The sequence below is a fragment of the Hemitrygon akajei genome, chromosome 10 (assembly GCF_048418815.1).
Source record: "Hemitrygon akajei chromosome 10, sHemAka1.3, whole genome shotgun sequence".
Classification (NCBI taxonomy): domain Eukaryota; kingdom Metazoa; phylum Chordata; class Chondrichthyes; order Myliobatiformes; family Dasyatidae; genus Hemitrygon; species Hemitrygon akajei.
The window spans coordinates 146,496,440-146,516,192 of NC_133133.1; the positions used below are offsets into that span (position 1 = coordinate 146,496,440).

The 19,753-nt window shown below is 39.1% G+C and overlaps 1 protein-coding gene across 2 annotated transcripts in view; it reads left to right on the forward strand.

The window, feature by feature from the left end:
• LOC140734779 (adiponectin receptor protein 2-like) overlaps positions 1-19,753 on the forward strand; it is a 70,687-nt gene that overhangs the window by 6,571 nt on the left and 44,363 nt on the right. The window lies entirely within an intron of this gene.

Here is a 19,753-nt window from a genome sequence, read left to right on the forward strand (position 1 = left end):
ACTCCTTGATATTTGCTCTTTTTATTTTCTAATGAGGGAAAACAGTAAAAATTCCATCATTTGGTTCTTGGCATTGTGAGTCTATCATTTAAAGAAAGATTGATTAGGATTGTGTGTTATTCTGTAGAGATTAGAAGAGTAAGGGCCATCCTCATTGAGGCGTTACACAATATTTAGAGGAGTTTAGAGGATTCTACAGGATTAAAATAGGTTGAGTCTCCTGCCTGTGGAAAAATGATAGACTATACAGATTCCACAGAAAGGAAAACGGTCAGTGCAGTGTAGGTCTCCTATTCTTAGAAATTTGTATCATATTCTTAGCTCCTTGTATCATGGAGAAACAAATACTTTTGGCTTTGACTTCACGTATGGGAACACAAGTAACTTTACACACGTTAGGGAACCACAAAGCTAATGAACCTGAATAAAATTAGCATAGGGAAGGAAATTGTCTAAAGAAATTAATGGTACTGAAAGTTGATTTAAAAACCCATTGACTAGATGATTTGTCACTCACAGTAATAAAAGAGTGAACTATGGAAATAATTCAGATTCAGTTTATTGTCATTTAGAAACCACAAATGCAATGCAGTTAAAAAATGAGACAGCGTTCCTCCAGAATGATATCACAAAAGCATATGACAAAACAGACTACACCAGAAAATCCACATAATGTTTGGCAATCCCCATCCAAAGTCCGGAGAGGCTGCTGCGTATTAATATCGCGATACCGTCTTAGCATGTTCCCCGGAAAGGAGCTCCAAATCCACCAGACAAACAAGACCAAAAACTAAAGCTACAAGACCTGCACAAAACCACATAGTTACAACATATAGCTACAACAGTGCAAACAATAGCATAATTGATTAAAAAACAGACCATGGGCACAGTAAAAATAGTCCAAAGATGTTAAAGGACTATAAGTTCAAAAGAAATCACCACACAGTTTCCACAAGTCCCCAGGGTCCCGACAGACTCCCCATCCCACGCCGGCGGCAGAAGGGAATACCCCCGCGGGTATTCCATGGCGCCGCCCGACTCAGCCTCGCAGATGCAGCACACAATGAAAGTGACCGGACCGCAGCGGACTCCGAGTCCGTCGAACCTCCGAGCCGACGACCATCCCCTCTGGCACAGCTTCTCCGAGCACCATCCTCTGCCGAGCGTATTAAGACGGCCCTGCCAATGGCCATCGACGGCGCGACCCCAAGGACTGGGGGCCTGTTCTTCCCAGCAGAGACCCAGACCTCGCAGCAGCAACAAAGAAGGTCTTCCTGGAGATTTTCTGATGTTCCTCCGTGCTCCCACATCTGTTTTCAATCGATTATGATTGCACACTGCACCCTGCTTCACAAATAACAGATAATCAGCTCTGAAGTGGCAGCTGCAAGCTGCGTCGTGCCGCCATCTTGGAAATCATGAGGATTAATAAAGAATAATGAATGCAATGGTTAGCATTTTCCAGTATTCAGTAGATTGTTGAAAACATAACCTCATTTTTCTTTTAGGAAAAAGGGGGAGAGAAAATGTAGATCTATAGTCTAGATAGGCTAATATCACCATTAAGGAATATGCTGGTGATAACTATAAAAGGATAGAGTAATTAAATACCTTTGGGAAAATATCAGTACGTTCAGACATGGATTCCTGCAAAAGGGTCGTTTGCCAAAGCTCCTGGAAAGGTTGGTAAATGATAAAAGAAACTCAATTGATGTGGTGCCTTGTTACATCCTGTATTTAAAAAGTTGGTGTGTAAAGTTAAAGTGTGACTTTGGGTTGATGTCTCGGCAAAGATTGAAAGTTGATTGACAGACAGGAAACAGTTTGGGAATAAATGGATCTTTTTTGGCAAGGTAGATGATAACTAGTGGGCTAATGCAGTCTTCAGTGCTTAGGTGTCAGCTATTCATATTATAAATTAATGACTTGTAAAATGGTGGGGTGGATGTACTAATTTGAAGTTCGATTATTCTAGACTAGGTGGAATCTGTGAGGATAATGCAAAGGGGCTTCAAGGTGACTGGGATCAATTGAACTAGTGAGCAGAAATTTTGCAGATGCAACATGATAAGGATTAATGGAAGTTCTCTAACACAGTAAGTGAAACCAAATGGCAGAGTATTGCGTGTGGTATTAGATTAGGAAATGTTAATATGCAAAGTGACTTGGGTGTTCCTGTACAGCAGTCACTGTAAGCAAGCATGCAGATGAAGCTGTTCAGACAGTTGATATGTTGCCCTTCATTGCAAGAGGATTTGAGTAAATGAGTAAGGATGGTTTGTCACAATTGAATGGAAGACCATAGCTGGAGTATTATGTGCAGACTTGTCTTTCTTATTTAAGAATGGATATGGACAGGCTGTACAGCAAGAGTTCACATGATAGACTCCTGGATGGACACAACTATCCTTTGAGATGAAATTGGATTAATTTATATTTGTAAAAGATTAGTTGAATGTGAGGGAATATAATTGTAACTTGCTAAATTCTTACAAGGCTGGACAGGTTGAAAGTGAGGAGCATATTTCCCCGGTCTGTGGCTGAGGACTTTACAGTCAACAGACTCTTGAACTAGTCTGGATAACTTCATTCACCACTACTCTACAATTGTAAGCTCACTTTCAGTGACTCTTCACAACATTTTCTCATTATTATTTTTGCGCAGTTTGTCTTTTTGCACATTACAGATAGGTTTTTGTCAGTCTTTTTATGTATTGTTTTCTATAAAATTCTATTGTATTTCTTTTTCCTGTAAATACCTGCAAGAAGATGAATCTCATGGTATTATAGTAATATATATATATACTTTGAGATGAGGATTTTTTTTCCGCAGAGGATGGTGATTTTGTAACCTTTTTTCACAGAGAGCTATGGAGTCCAATTTGCTGAATGCATTTAATCAACCAATAGGTAAATTTCTACGTAAAAATGGTATTGACGTGTATAGGTGGGGGGAAGAGTTGAATGGGATACTGAGATGAATGGTCATTTTAAATGGGAGAGCAAACTGGAGGGGTTAAATAGTTTATTCATACATTAAATTTTATTTTCTGAAACTATGGGGTACAGTTTCAAAATATGACTTGGATTTCTCTACCTAAAATACTATAATGTCATTGATTTCATTCAGAAGAGGAATTGAGTAATTTCTGAATTTTTTGGAAGAATTGGGGATAAGACAGTAGTTTTAACAATAGTTTTAAGGTAGATCAGCCATGAGCTTGCTGAATGGTTTCACAAGTTTGAGGGGCTGATTGGCCACCTTCATATGTAAAAATTATGTTTTGTATATAATGGGAAATCATTTTTTAATTGCCAAATCTTGTGTCATTGAAACAAATCAAGACCTTGCAGAATGCCTAAATTGCTGAAGTTAAGAAAATAACAGTTGTGTGTCTACATAGTCTAAATGCTCAGAGCTGCATTTAACAGCCATCAGCTTTGGTGTGATCATTACTGTTACAGTTGATTAGGAGGAGTCCCACAGTGATAATGGAGTATTCAACAACCCAATTGTGGAAGATAACATTCTGATCAATCTTTTCTCCTGAAAAATGTGGACCACTTTCCACATCTTGGATGAAACCTTCGGTGAAGGCAGATAGCAATGATGAAATTCACCTCAGAGCACTATTTCTAGCTGACAGCGAAAAGTGACTCATTGAAAATTAAGACTAAATACTTGGCAGATATTTTGTGGTTCACCAGTTAGCAGTGATCTCTGGCCTTTATGCTTCCAAGAATTGCACAGCCTAGAGCAAACACCTGCAGGCAATGGCCCATTCCAGACGAGCATAGTTCCAAGCTTTGTCATGGGAAGTGATTGCTGGATGAAGAGAAAATCCAAACGTTCTCAGAGCTAACTTGACAGGTGGGGAGGAGATGGAGGTTTGATGGGAGACCGCAATATCAGCAGTGACTGTTGGGGAATCTGTGTCCCTTAGCTGCTCAAATTAGAGAAGGTACATTTGGGATCACAATAAGTCTCTTGAGTCAATGCTTTGGAAATGCGTAGGCCAATGTAAAATGGTTTCAATAGGTATATTTAGTGTCAGAAAAATGTATACAATATACATTCTGAAATTCTTTTTTCCCCAAACATCCACGAAAACAGATGAATGCCCCAAAGAACGAATGGTAGTCAACTTTTAGAACCCCAAAGCCCCCCCCAGCTCCCCCTCCCACACACAAGCAGCAGCAAGGCAGTGACACCCCACCCACCAGCATTAGCGCCCTCCACCGAGCACTGAAGCGTGCAGCAAAGCATCAATAAAGACAGACTTGCAGTAGCCTAAAGACTACTCGTTCACCTGGTAATTTGGTGTACCACAGGCTCTCTCTCTCTCCCTAATAAGGGAAAAAGAGGTGTAAAAGAAGACATAACAAACAACTTGCTAATTTACGATGTTAAAAGTCTGTTGCTCTGCTTTTTCCAAGCTCTGAACCCAGAGAGTCGGCCCCACTGCAGCTAACCTGCTGCTCTCGATATTCCATGTTCTCCTGCGATGTCTCAGTCGGGCACTGGCCCATCTCCAGAGCCACAAAAATCCAGCACCCTGACGGCAAGCTAGTCTTCCAGGCTGTGTGCTTGGTTGTGAGGCCCTGAGAGCGGGTCCCATTCCCGCAAAGAACCAGTCAGGGTCTTCAAAGTAACCTTGAAAAGGAAAAATAGAGATATCAAAGATAGAAATAGAGCTGTTTCCAAACATGCAAGAAAGGAATTGCTGTGTAGTGCCATCATAACTTCACTCTGCCCCTCCAAAGTATGATAGAAGGAGTGCACCATCTGGCAAATGACCAATCTGCCTTGCCCATCAGGGACAATCCTGCCCAGTATGTAATTGAATCTCCAGGTCTGATACTGCCTTCATCAGTCACTTCTGAACCGGAGTAGAAGTGAATCATCTTTGGTCCTAAGGGTTGACCTGATGAGGAGTACTGGTTAATGAAGTAATTACAGTATGAAATATGAGGACATACTGTGCAAAGGACTACCCAATTATTCTGCAGTGAGAGGAAATGGTAATTAGACAAGATCTTTAGAAACAGTTGATTGAGTATCAACTAATTGGAGCTATTTAGGGTGATTCAGTGATAGGATGTAGGTTATAAAGATGACCTTAAATGGGAAGTCCTCAGCTTTGGAATTTAAATTTGTAGATGCTACTGAAGTTAGGAGAGGTGGTCAGTAATGAAGAAATTTGCAACATGTTACAAGAGGACATAATAAAGTTGCAAATATTGGCAAATGAAATTCAGTAACGTTAGTGTGAGTTAATCGAAGGGGTAAATAGTAGTTGCATTATTTAGAAGTTCCAGGCAGTGAGCTCCAATAAAAGAGAGTATGACTACCTACCTTTTGATACTGTCTTTGCCATTGTAGACTCCTTCGCTATTGATATTTTGGAACTGTAATTGTTCAAAAGGTTAACTGGGCCAATCATAATAACATTATACTATATGTTATACAATATATTGTATACAATAATACTAATCCATTCCTTCCAACTGCAGTCTGCAGCAGGTGCTATCTACAAAGTACGTTGCATTTATTCACTTAGACTACTACAATAGCACTCCCCAAACCATGACCTCCACCACTAAGAAGCATGTGAACAGTAAATGAGGGGAACTTTGCAAACATGATGGGGAACATTACTTGCTGACTCTTCTCCAAGCTACACATTATTCTTGCTTTGAAATATTCTCGCCACTGCCTATAGGGAGTTTGTACGTTCACCCCATGTTCTTATGGGCTTCCTCTGGGTGCTCCAGTTTCCTCCCACAGTCCAAAGAAGTACAAGTTGGTAGGTTAATTAGTCACTGTAAATTGTCCCTTGATTAGGCTAGGATTAAATTGGTGGATTGCTGGACAACATGGCTCGTAGGACCAGAAGGGCCTACTCTGAATTGTATCTCAACAAATAAATAAATAAAATTTGCTCATCCTCAATCTTCACAGGGTCAAACATTTAATAAATTCTGTTGTACTTTTTTCCCTGTACATTTGATAGATACTTTATTGAACTTCTTAAGTCCTCCTAAGGGTTGGTAATAAATGCTGGCCTTGCTGCATATTTTTCCACAGGCAGTCTAAAACTGGTTCAATTGACAACAGGAATATCTGTAGCCTGATTAGTAGTGATAATATTTATTGCACTATTTATTGCACCAGCTCTACTTTCTTTTATTTTAAAGCAGCTGAGTTGTGTAAATCTATTTGGAGCTGGTAGGAAGGTGGTGAGGGAATTAGTGTTTTCAGATATTAAGCTGTTTGGGTATTAATGACCAGAGTTTTTGTTTTTTTAAAAAAAAAGCTAAATTATTGATTGTACCAGGCAGTTTTTCACTATTTGAATTTCATTTAACATTTCAGTGTTTAGTGTTGTGGTTCCTGTTTTATGCACTGATCTTGTGCATCCACAAACCAAATAATGCAAAGTTGTTTTGCCTTGTTTAGTTAGAATCCTTTGCTAGAAAACCTGAGGCCAAATGGTGTGTCCAAGGATATTCGTTGATATTTTGTGGTTGGATTGTAGCTTAAAATTAAGTTAAATGTGTGCATTTGTTATTTTAAAATGTGCCAATCAGGTTGTCAATTGTAACTTGTATGTTGTGATATTGCAAAACAGAACAATTCTGTAGGAAGAATTTTAAAAAGTGCTTAAATATTTCTTACTGTTTTATTACCTTTTGGAAAGGTAATCTCAAATCAATGGGTCAGCTTGTTTGGATAGTTATTACTTTGTTGTCCTTTGATATAGGTGAGCAGTTTAATTTATTTGGGGTAGGATGGGGTGGTAAATTGGATTAGAAAGTATGCAGATGATACTAAGATAGGTGGCATTGTGGATAATGAAGTAGGTTTTCAAAGCTTGCAGAGAGATTTAGGCCAGTTAGAAGAGTGGCTGAAAGATGGCAGGTGGAGTTTAATGCTGATAAGTATGAGGTGCTACATTTTGGTAGGAATAATCAAAATAGGACATGCATGGTAAATGGTAGGGCATTGAAGAATGCAGTAGAACAGAGTGATCTAGGAATAATGGTGCATAGTTCCCTGAAGGTGGAATCTCATGTGGATAGGGTGGTGAAGAAAGCTTTTGATATGCTGGCCTTTACAAATCAGAGCATTGAGTATAGGAGTTGGGATGTAATGTTAAAATTGTACAAGACATTGGTGAGGCCAAATTTGGAGTATTGTGTACAGTTCTGGTCACCAAATTATAGGAAAGATGTCAACAAAGTAGGGAGAGTACAGAGGAGATTTACTAGAATGTTACCTGGGTTTCAGCACCTAAGTTACAGAGAAAGGTTGAACAAGTTGGGTCTTTATTCTTTGGAGTGTAGAAGGTTGAGGGGGGACTTGATAGAGGTATTTAAAATTATGAGGGGGATAGATAGAGTTAACGTGGATAGGCTTTTTCCATTGAGAGTAGGGGAGATTCAAACAAGAGGACATAAGTTGAGAGTTAGGGGGCAAAAGTTTAGAGGTAACACAAGGGGGAACTTTACTCAGAGTGGTAGCTGTGTGGAACGAGCTTCCAGTAGAAGTGGTAGAGGCAGGTTCGATATTGTCATTTAAAGTAAAACTGGATAGGTATATGGTCAGGAAAGGAATGGAGGGTTATAGGCTGAGTGCAGGTCAGTGGGAGTAGGTGAGAGTAAGCGATTGGCATGGACTAGAAGGACCGAGATAGCCTGTTTCTGTGCTGTGGTTGTTATATAGTTATTTGGCAGAGCTAGATAGAGTGCAATGTACTAAAAATGCAAACATGATAATTTGTAACTATTTAAATGTTGCTTCAAACCAGGACAAATAACTAATAATTTGTGGCTACTCATTTCAACTTCATTTTGATTTCAAAGCCACTCCATTCTCTGTAATGACCATCATCCCTTGCTAAAGTGCTGCTCTCAATTTAAATGCGGTCAGCAGTGAACTTTTTTCACAATTAGGTCAATGTTGTAAACCATGTACAAGATTTGAATGTTTCTAGTTTGTCGAGAGGGTTTTTTAATACCTTCTACACTGGGCACAGAGAAATAAATTCTTTTAACTTCTTCCTCTTGTTATTGGTAATTTCTTCCCAGTCTACCATCATACACTATATCCTTGGTTGATTTTAGGCTGTATTTTCTTAAACCTCCCAAATATGATACTACTTTGTAAACGGACATTTTAACCCCAAGCCTTTGGGCTTCTAAAAGTATTTCACTGCAATTTATGGCTTCTCTGTGATTGATTAAAATGAAGAACAGTTATAGCACCAGATCAGCAATGAATTTTAGTAAACTTCATTTTCTCCATAATTATGTGTGACTTTCACAAACGAGAAAATCTGGAGATGCTAGAAATCTAAGCAACACGCAAAATGCTGGAAAAACTCAGCAGGCCAGGCAGCATTTATGGAAAAGAGTACAATCGATGTTTCAACTCATGAAAGGTCTCGGCCCAAAACATCGACTATACTCTTTTTCCAGGCTTGCTGAGTTCCTCCAGCATTTTGTAGGTGTGACTTTGTAGTGTAAGCTTTTGCAAAGACAACTGTGGTCAGATGAGTATTACGAAGTCATATTGTTAGGTTGTATTAAAATAATTTTGATAAGTCAACCTATTCAAAGATGCCACTTTGTTGAACTAATATTTACAGCTTGTATTCTGTATTTGTGTCTGAGCATCAGACTGTAATGACATGCATTGAAAAGGTTTTAAGATGCTGGGAATGCTTGTTATACATGCAAAGTAAAAGCGGAATAATTTGATGGGCCATGTTTGGTGGAATTTATCAAGTCAGGCAGCATTTATAGAGGGGAATAAACAGTTGATGTATTGGGTCGAGGCCCTTCATTAGGACTGGAAAAGAAGGGGACAGAAGCCAAAATAAGGTGGGTGGGGGTGGGGAAGGAGGACATGCTGGCAGTTGATAGTTGAGACCAGGTGGGAATTAAGATGGGTGAGGGAAGGAATAAAGAAGCTGGGATGTAAAGCTTCTTTACCTGGAAGAGGTAAAGGATTGAAGAGAAAGGAATCTAATAAGAGGGGATAGTGAGCCATGGAAGATGGGGAAGGAGGAAGAGAATCAAAGGGAGGGGATGAGCAAGTGAAGAGAAGAAGGGGTGACAGGATAATGGAATAGAATAAGAGAGAATGAGGGGGTAGGATTATTGGAAGATGAAGAAATCGACATTCATTTGATCAGGTGGAGGCTACGTGGTTGGAATGTGCGGTATTGCTCCTCCAACCTGAGTTTGACCTTATCATGGTAGTAGAGGTGGCTTGTTAATTTATTTGAAATCCTAATAGTTCACATTTGGCTCTCCAGATGCTAGTTGGTCATTTACCTCAGTAGCAGATATTTCCCGAGGTCCTTTTAAACTCACCAGGGTCCCAGTTCCTGCACTCCCATTGAACTCTGGATTTTATTTCCTGTAGTATTGCTTGGATCGTCGAAAATTGTACTATGCTCTGAATAACTTAAAGCAAATTAAAAGTGAGATTGGCTATCCATAGGAATAATATCTGATGTTGTGGAAAATCTGCCAGTCACCAAAGTCCTGGAAGTTGCTGGATTATTGGTGTTTTATTTTACACTATGCCTTCAACTAAATGTTAAATGAAATGCAAGTTGCAATTATTTGCCCACAGTGCTTACTATATTACTAAGATTCTTTGAGAAGCAAAGTTCATTATGTATAAAGGTCATTACAGAATTGCTGCTGTAATGCAAAGTAAAGTGTTTGTAAAGGGGAGCTCTAGTGAAGTGGAGTGAAAGAAATCGCCAATATAAAATATAACTCAGTTTCCAAAACCTGTTATAGCGGATATTTGCATTTCAAACATCATTAAAAATATAAGCACAGCACACATTTTTAATCGAGTTGGTTATTCACTTATCTCTAGAGAAACACTAAAAAGATCAGTTTTAAAAAGATATTCTCTGGGTGGGTGACGTCTTTTGGATAGATAGTAAATATCAACTTCTGAAGGTTTCCCTGAAAATATTTGTAAACAGTCAAGAAGCGTACTACTTCACTTTAGAAATTGGCCAAGAATCAATCCTATGAAAAGGAATTGATGTGAGTTACACTGAGTATGGAGGGAAGGTTCTCTTCCCAATGGATTTTAAGGATTCAACAGCTACATTGTTTATAAATATTCCTATTTTCAGAGCTTTCAAATTTAAATTTAGCCATATGCTCTTTAGTAATTCAGACAGTGGATTCCGGTTAATCAGGACACATTGGGACTAGTATATTTTGGTCTAATTGGGACTAGTATATTTTGGCTGCCTCATTTAGCTGAAGTTTCATGGAAATTGTTAAAAAGGTATAAAAAGACTACTATTTGTCTGAGTAACAAATTATGTATTTAAATGAAACACAGAGCAAATTAGAACACTATCAGTTCTTCTACAGTACGATAAAACTGTATTAGTTCTTAATAGTTACTGATGCAGGAATTCATCCAGTGAATCCAGTTGTCTTGATTGTAACTGAATAATATCAGTGCAGGTAATGGACTGCCTTCATATAATGCTTTTGATGATTGTGTCCTCTAAATCTTCATTTTCATTGTAAAATTCAAGATGATTCAACATTCTCACTTGGGTAAGAAATACAATATTGCATACAATACTCCAAAATGATCTTTTCAGTACCATATATATCTGAAGCATAACTTACTTTTGTATTTAGAGAATTGATCAATAGTTCAATGCTAAGAGGATGTAATAGCAGAATGCTCAGTCTTGGATAATCGTAGTTGTTGCATGCATCAACTTTAGTATTCAGGAAATTTGATCTTGCGCTCAAAATTTTTCACAAATTTGGTTTTACTATATTTTACTATAATATTTTGCATTGTGTGAACAAAAGCATTGCATAGAGGCTAGCAGGGTCTCAAATCAAGTTATGTTTGTAGTAAATAAGTCTTCAATTAAAATGGTACACGTGCTCTACTAGCATGCAGAATGGCATGGTTGTCACATGAGGATTCGACATGTGTGTTGTGGTTTTTAAAAAAAGAACTGTTTTTGTTCCAAAATAAACCTGCAACATCATTGAAATTCTATAACTTGCTTTGAGTTTTTTGTTTCAAAATTCAGAAGTTCATTGTTACAAAACCAGTTTACTGAAAAATTACACTGGACAGCAATTTTTTTTTGAAAGTGTTGCTTCCTCTGAATTTTTTTGTTTATGATACACCTCAAAGCTGAACACAAATGTAATGTCATACTCATTGTATCACTTAGGAAGTTGGAGAAACAAGAAATTAACTTTTATTAAATATAATGTATTTAATTGCATAACAGTGCTGACACTTTGCAATAGTTCAGCTAAGCTAAAACTGTTTTGATGTTTGTACTCAGTGTCTGAGGCTTCTCACGTAAGTGTTCAGCAAAAATAGCTGGTGCTGTAGATTCCAGTTGCCCTGATACAGTTCTTCAAGATTACATTGTCACGATGAAACTTTTCACTATGCTTGTCACTGACAGCACCAAGATTTGCAGGGAAGAAGTCTGAATGGGAATGCAGAAAATGAATCTTTAGTGACTTGTTGCACCTCATAATTTTATATGCTTGGAGCTTCTTGTCAACCAGCTGCATGTAGTTGCTCTGTAGTTGCCAAGAAAACTTCCAGCAACATCCTTGAAAACCTTCCATGAGATTTTCTTTGGTCCTGCTAGAAGTTCTTTGAATTACTTGTCATTGATGACTTCGATTTGTGGACCAACAGAAATACTTTCCTTAATCTTGGCAACAGTTATTCTGGGAAATAATCTGTCTCAAATATCAAAATCCTTCATAGAAATGTTTATGCCTGATGACAGCAGATTCTATCCTTCCAGTCTTGAACTCAATAATTCTGCTTTTGTCTTTGACAAACCCAAGTCTCTGACCAGGTCATTTAACTGAGATAGAGTTATCAGATGAAGGTCACTTGACATAAAAGGTTCAACATCAATGTTGTTTTTCATTTCTGGCTTGCACATCATGGCATTTTTGTTTGCCTCCTCTAGACTCCATGTCTCTGGTGGCTTTGGTACAGGAAGACCATTATACGGCACAGGTCTCATGGCTGAAGGGAGTTTAGGGTATTCAATGATTTTTTTTGTTTTTAACAGAAAAACTAGACACACTGTTAGACAGAAATAGCAGTCTATACATGATCTTCCTGCTCTCGCCTTTTCATTGGGACAGTGAACACAATTGACTGAGCCAAGCTCTATGATTGACAGAGCATGTTGTGCAACAAATGTGAAGAGCCCAGGCTTTGTCTTGTTTGGCAATTTTACATCAAAAATGGAGCTCATACTTTTTCTTAAAAGTCATGCTCCACCATGAAATTTAAGCATATATTTGCCAAAGGAGGTTCACAGAAATGATTCTAGAAAGAGCGTTTGATGCCTTTGGGTCTCTGTATTCACTAGTATTCAGGAAAATGAGGGGTGACCTCATTTAAACCTGTCAAAGGGTAGAAAGTCTTGATCGACTGGATGTGGAGAGGATATTTCCTATGGTGGGAAATAGAGTTTAAGACCAGAGGGGACAGCCTTATAGTGGGGCATTCTTTTAGATCGGAGATATTTCTTTAGCCAGAGAGTGGTGAATTTGTGGAATTCTTTGCCACAGGCAGATATGGAGGCCTGGTTTTTGTGTATATTTAAGGCAGAGGTTGAGACATTCTTGATAGTTCAGGGCATGAAGGTTTACGGGGATTGGCTCTGAGAGGAAAATGGGATCAGCCATGATGAAATAGCGGAGTAGAGTCGATGGGCCAAATGGCCTAATTCTGCTCCTATATCTTATGGTCTTATGGTATCATAGTTGTTGCAATATTAGCGAGACATTTTGCTATTACAGGTGCTCCTGAAAGTACAATTATTTTATTGTATGTGCATCAGCATGATCACAAACTGATATACGGTATATACTGTATACATTTTCTGATATTAAATTGAACCAATGTAAATGAGGAGCTTGTAATATTTACTCCCTCCGTATCAATGGGATTTGAAGTCTTATATAAAATCGCCTCAGATTTCAGGACGAAGGAGATGGCCTTCAAAGAAAGGGGCTTCCCTTCCTCCATCATCAAGTGCATTTCTTCCATTTCATGCACATCTGCTCTCCCATAGTCCTACCAGGAATAGGGTTAATCTTGTTCTCACCTACCACTCAACAACCACTGCGCCCAGCACACAATTCTCTGCAACCTCCGCCACCGTCAGTGGGATCCCACCACCAAGCACATCTTTCCCTTAGACCCCCCACTCCCTCCACTTCTTCACTCTGTTTTCTGCAGGTATCACTCCCTATTGACTTCCTTGTCCATTCGCCCCTCCCCACTGATCATTGATCTCTCCCCTGGCACTTAGCTTTGCAAGCAGAACAAGTACTACACCTGCCCCTATACCTCATCTCTCACTACAATTCAGGGACCCAAACAGTCCTTCCAGGTGATGCAACATTTCACCTGTGAGTCTGCCGGGGTCAAATACTGTGTCCAGTGCTCCTGGTGTGGTCTCCTGTATATCAGTGAGACCCGATGTAGTTTGGGAGACCTCCTCGCTGAGCACTTGTGCTCTGTCTGCTAGAAAATATGGGATCTCCCAGTGGCCACCCATTTTAATTCCACTTCCCATTCCCACTCTGATATGACTGTCCATGACCTCCTGTACTGTTGTGATGAGGCCACACTTGGGTTGGAGGAACAACAACTTATATTCCATCTGGGTAGCCTCCAACCTGATGGGCATGAACATCGCTTTCTCGAACTTCTGGTAATGCCCAACCCCTTCCCCCCTCTCACCTTGCCTCCTTGACTGCACATCACTCCCCTCTGGTGCTCTTCCCCCTTTTCTTTCTTCCATGGCCTTCTGTTATCTCCTGTTAGATTCCCTCTTCTCCAGCCCTGTATCCCTTTCAACTTACCAGCTCTTTACTTCATCTCTCCCCCTTCCGGTTTTACCTACCACCCTTGTTTCTTCCTCCCACCCCCCCCACCTTTTAACTATTCCTCATCTTTTTTTTTTCTCCAGTCCTTCTGAAGGGTCTTGGCTTGAACCGTTGACTGTTCTCTCTTCCATAGATGCTGCCTGGCCTTCTGAGTTCCTCCAGCATTTTGTATGTTGCTCAGATTTCATTGTTCTTGTTTATGGTATTTATCAAAAATATCTGCCCTAAATTTCAATGAATTTTTGGGTTGATTTCTTCTGTCTTTTGCTGCTATTCTGTGAACTTTGCTGGTTTCTTCAATTGGGTTAGAATCCAGAGGTCTCTAGGGAATGATGTGGCTCGTCGTCATTTTGCTGTTGACTAGTACAAGCTGATATGCTCCTTTTTTTTTGTGTGTCCGTTTACCATCTTGCCCTATCCATGTCAGGACATCTCTCGATAAGTTTCCATCTATAACTGTTAATTACTTGACTGAAATTACTTAAGGGGCTTGGATAGTTCTGGAGCAACTGTTTTCAGCATTAATAATGGAATAATGCAAGGAATCACTGTCTGCTATGCCTTGAAGTCAGCCATTTCTCTTGTTCTGCATAATAAATTGAAACTTGACTTTCATGATGATGAGACCCTTTCAAAATGGAATTGTGCTTCATCACCCAGTTGCCACTTTTAGACAAATATATTTGCAGGGTTTTGGCCAATTGCATTTTTTGTTGGACCTTGCCATCATGAAGAAAGAGGCTGCTCATAAGAGTCTCCTTCTGCTATTTAATTGTTCATAGTTACATATAGCAGGATTGTAGAATCTTGATCTGAGTTATTTAGAATTCTCCATAACATCCCACATTCACCTAAGCCCTGATTCATTCAAATTGGCACTTGGTTTAGGTTTAGGAAAGCTTTGGCTTTCCCATTATGTTTTATTCTAAATATCATTGTATCAGTGTGTGTAGCTATCTTGAGAATGATGTAAGTACAGGTGTGCGCCGCTTAATATCCATTCGGGCAACGTCCGATTGTGTATGCGTCCGTAGTCCCGATCGGAGAACGTGACGTAGTGGACGTAACCAATCTCGTGTATCAGATTCAGTTTATTGTCATTTAGAAACCACAAATGCAATGCAGTTAAAAATGAGACAACGTTCCCCCAGAATGATATCACAAAAGCATATGACAAAACAGACTACACCAGAAAATCCACGTAACATTTGGCAATCCCCAATCCAGAATCCAGAGAGGCTGCTGCGTATTAATATCGCGCTACCGTCTAGCGCGTTCCCTGGAAAGGAGCTCCAAATCCACCAGACAAAAATAAGACCAAAAACTAAAGCTACAAGACCTGCACAAAACCACATAATTACAACATATAGTTACAACAGTGCAAACAATAGCATAATTGATAAAAAAACAGACTATGGGCACAGTAAAAATAGTCCAAGATGTTAAAGGACTGTAAGTTCAAAAGAAATTACCAGTTTCTGCAAGTCCCCAGGGTCCCGACAGACTCAGCCTCGCAGACACAGCACCCAATGGAAGCTCCGTCGAAACCAGCCTCGCAGATGCAGCACACACAGAAAGCGACCTGACTGCAGCGGACTCCGAGTCTGTTGAACCTCCGAGCCGACGACCATCCCCTCTGGCACAGCTCCTCCCGAGCACCATCCTCTGCTGAGCGTATTAAGACGGCCCCGCCAACAGCCGTCGGCAACGCGACTCCGAGGACTGGGGGCCTGTTCTTCCCAGCAGAGTCCCGAACCTCACAGCAGCAGCAGCAACAAAGAAGGTCTTCCTGGAATTTCCCGATGTTTCTCCGTGCTTCCATGTCCGTTTTCAATCGATTATAATTGCGCATGGCACCCCACTTCACAAATAACAGATAATCAGCTCCGGAGTAGACATTGCAAGCTGCATTGCGCCGCCATCTTGGATCATAGTGCTTCTCTTGAGTGTAGTAGTGTTATATCTCTGTTTAATTTTCTTTTGAAAATATTACTTAAAGTGCATCATGGCTACCAAACGCAGCAAAACCACTCCTAGTGATAGTAGCAGCAAGAGGCAAAGTATATAATATGGTGTTCGCACAATGTCCAAATCACATAATGTCCGATTTCACAGAATGTATCGTGGACGTTAAGTGACGTATACCTGTATCAGACTTTGATCATTACATTCACTTTCAAGAGCATATAAGTTCTTGTGAGCCCAGATTTGAGCTTTTGGAATTCTATCCTTGGTGCAGAATTAGTAACAAATTGGTGTAAGTTCTGAGTGACCATAACTCTTGGTTTCAATATAGACTCTGCAGTGTTTCTATTAGTCTTGGTCATAAGCAGCAAGATGATTCTTCGGTTATTTCTGAAATTCAGTTGCAGTGCATGCTTTTAACCTTTAGCTAACTATATTGATAAAATTTCAGAGTCTAATTTATATCTAGATGTGACCTTGGTTATCCAGCATAAAACTGGCAAATAGCCAGAGTTATTTAAAGTTGATTTACTTCTATATAAATGTGACATTTAAGAGTGGTGGTGGTTGGGGGGGGGGGGGTAGAGGGGAGGGGAGGAGAAAAAGCACATTTGTCAGCTTTCAAGTGAACTAGAAAACTGATGAGCAGCAACTGCTAAAAATAAATAGGTTCTCTTTTCCTCTTTTAAATCCCTATTTGTCATCTTTAGTAAATTGGACAATTGGTGACCGAAAATTTTAAGCAGGGCTACACTGCAGGTTGCATTGCTCCTGACAGTCCCAGAAACCATTGTTTGGTTCTAGCCTCGGGTTCGGTCTATGTGGAATTTGCACTTTCTCCATAATCGTGTATTTCACCAGGATCTCCAGTTTCCTCCTGTGTGCCAACAAGATATGCTGGTGAGGCGATATGACTACTCTAAACGGTCACTTATGTTAGCAGGTGGCGGGAGAATTAATGGTAATATGTGATAGAGTAGCTCAAAATAACTGGGGAAATGAGTTTACTCAGAGGATATAGGCTCGCCGTCTCAAATGCCTCCTACATCATAAGGAAGTATTGGAAAAACAAGAACTGTTGCAATTGAGGCCTGTGAGTTATGCAACCTCCCTGAAGTTTTATAGGTTTGAAACTTTATTGATCTGTGTGATGAATGCATATTTTTGTGAATTTGAAAAAAAACACAACATTACCCCCCTCCGTTGTATGGGTCATGGCAATCGTCATGATTACACACGTGAATCCCGTAGCAATCGATCCGAAGTTCCCCCAGCTCCCCATAACATAAAAAAGTATATGTAAGAGAAGAAAAAATAATATCACTACTCTCGATTAATATTTCTCAAATTTTTACCTTTCTCCCCCTGTATCATATAATTAAGAATATATTTAAATATTCTTCTGTTCTTAAGCATCCATCAACTCCATTCACTGTCCCTGTCTTCATCTTTAATCCATTTCACTTTTAAATCTTTGGCTGTGGTTAGCGAATATTTGGGAGTTCTTGTGCAAATTCTTCCGCATCCTGATGATCAGTAAAAGATCTTTTTCCGTCATCCAAAAAAATGATCAGGGTTGCCGGGTGGCGCAATATAAATTTATAACCATTTTCCCATAAAACTTTTTTTGCTGGGTTAAATTCCTACTTTCTCTTCAAAAGGTCATAACTTGTATCAGGATAGAAAGGAACTGTTTTCTCTTCTATCATCAATGGCCCGTTTCTCTTTCTGGCACGTTGGACAGCCGTCTTAAAGATTGATCGTGGGTTTTGATCAACTTGAGGTCTTGATCTTAAGGCTCTGTGAGCCCTTTCAATTAACTGGGTTCCTTCTTCCATTTCCAAAATTTCCAGAATCCATTTTTGAAAAAAAATTATTGGATCCTCTCCCTCTATACCTTCTTCAAGTCCAACAATCTTAATATTATTTTGTCTGCTAAAATTTTCAAGTACATCCACTTTTTCCAACAACCATTTTCTTTCTGATGTCCAGGCAGAAATATTATCTTCCATTTTATTCACTCTATCAATGGTGTCTCCCATTGTTTCTTCCAAGTTTTTAATTTTCTTGTCCATTTTGTCCTGTCTTTTCATCATTTTATCAAGCATAATCTTCATATTTTTAATATCTTTTTTTACTACTTTTAATTCATGCATTATTTGCACCAAAGATTTTATGTCTCCAATATCACCTCCAACCTATTCCTGTTGCTCTTCGTTTGTCTCTTCATCTTCGTCTGATTTATCCAGAGAATCTGATTTCACCTCATTTTCACTTTCAGTTCCGATCATAGCTGGGATTTGTAGTTTGGGTTGCTCGTGTTTGCACATGCCCCTTCCTTCACGCATGCGCAATTCCTGTTGCTCTTTTTCTTTGGAAACGGTTGATGTTGCCGCAGTTTCCTGTTCTGTATCGCCGAAGGTAAAATGCACTTGAGCCCGAGGCTCTTTCATGGCCTTGATTCTTTTCCAACTTGTGTTGTCTTCAAAGTAGTAGTTTTCTTCTGCTTCTGCTTAGGAGACATATCTTAAGACAATCCTGAGTAGTTTATAAGTAATTTTAAAAAAGTATTTACTAACTTTTCTTCACTTAAACATTATTTTACTGGTTTTTTATGGGAGAGCTGGATTTCCACTTCTCGATCCTACGTTATCACGTGACATCCCCCATGAATGCATATTTTTGTTGCAGATTTGGGTCCTACATTGAAGAAATATGGTTAAAGGATCCTGCAAGGAAATAATCAGTACCAAAAGAGCTCTACTTCCCCAATAACACTTTATGCTATATGAATCTATGCTTCTATTTGTGTAATATTTGCAGTTCCATCTGTAGATTAACAATGGGCTTCACTATCTTATTAATTGAACATTGACTTCAATTTTTCAAATTCTGTTATCGATAAATTGCTTTCAAGCTAAAAGTGGATAATCTAAAAAGTTTATGGCTGCAGATGCCTTAAGTTGCACATTGCTGAACAGATTGATATTTGATGAGCCTGAATCTTGTACAAATTAATTTAGTATAGAAACTTGGGCAGGCTTGCAGCTGCTGGGCATAAATAAAGCTACCCTTGTACCACTTCCTAAAAATAATTACATATTACATTAGATATGGTTGCAGCAAGTAATCTATCATTTAGAACCAGCTAATTGTAAATAGCATCTTGTCGTTAAAACATTCAAGAATGTCTCTATGCACTTAAAATCCTCCTTTCCAGTGGTTATAACTCTATATTCAAATTTCTATATTTGCTCCAGTCAGTGTGTTTATAGTAGTTAACTGGAAGTGATAGAGTTAAAATGAAAGATTTTATTGGCAGAAAGGGACCAAGAATGTAGGAAGATGACAAGTGATAATCAGATGTTGACCTGAAGTATCTGGTGAGTGGAAAAAAATCATTAATCTCCTAATTTTGGCTCACCCATGAACAGCTGCCAGCTATAAAGTCTATTGAGACAGAATCAAAATCAAGTTTAACATCACCGGCATATGTCATGAAATTCGTTAACTTTGCAACAGCAGTACCATGCATTACATGATAAATATAGAAAAATCAATTACAGTAGATATATATGTGTATGTATATCTGTATGTATATTAAATAGTTAAATTTTTAGTGGCAAAACAGAAATTAAAAAAGAGAAAAAAATCAGAGACCCAGACTGGTGAAGAAATGAGAATGGGAGAGGTTTATCTGGGGTATTCGCAGCATATATACACAATCCAATATACGGCATGGAAAAGCCTTACTAAGAGAAAGCATGCAAGTGAAAAAAGGAAAGAGCAAGGATGATACAGAAATGATTGCAGCAGTCAACAAAAAGCA